This window comes from Arachis duranensis, chromosome 9, assembly GCF_000817695.3.
Source record: "Arachis duranensis cultivar V14167 chromosome 9, aradu.V14167.gnm2.J7QH, whole genome shotgun sequence".
NCBI classification, from domain to species: Eukaryota; Viridiplantae; Streptophyta; class Magnoliopsida; order Fabales; family Fabaceae; genus Arachis; species Arachis duranensis.
Window position 1 is genome coordinate 36,181,827 of NC_029780.3, and position 735 is coordinate 36,182,561.

A 735-nucleotide genomic window follows, 5' to 3' on the forward strand; every position below is an offset into this window, starting at 1 on the left:
CACAGAAGGATGTCATTTGGCCTGTGCAATGCACCTGCAACCTTTCAAAGGTGGATGCTCTCTATTTTCTCTGATATGGTGGAAAATTTTTTGGAAGTCTTCATGGATGACTTTTCAGTATTTGGAGACTCATTCAGCTCCTGTCTTGACCATCTAGCACTTATTCTAAAGAGGTTCCAACAGACTAACCTGGTTTTAAACTGGGAGAAATGTCACTTTATGGTGACTGAAGGAATTGTCCTTGGGCACAAAATTTCGAACAAGGGAATAGAGGTAGATTAAGCTAAGGTAGAGGTAATTGAAAAATTACCACCACCTACCAATGTTAAGGCAATCAGAAGCTTTCTGGGGCATGCAGGATTCTATAGGAGGTTTATAAAAGATTTTTCAAAAATTGCCAAACCTCTGAGTAATCTGCTAGCTACTAACATACCATTTATCTTTGATAAAGAGTGTTTGCAAGCGTTTGAGACTCTGAAAGCTAAGCTGGTCACAACACCAGTCATCTCTGCACCAGACTGGACACTACCATTTGAACTGATGTGTGATGCCAATGACCATGCCATTGGTGTAGTGTTGGGACAAAGGCCTGACAAGCTTCTGCACGTCATTTATTATGCCGGTTGTGTTTTAAATGACGCACAGAAGAACTACACAACCACAGAAAAAGAGTTACTTGCAGTGGTTTACGCTATTGACAAGTTCAGATCTTATTTAGTAGGATCAAAAGTGATT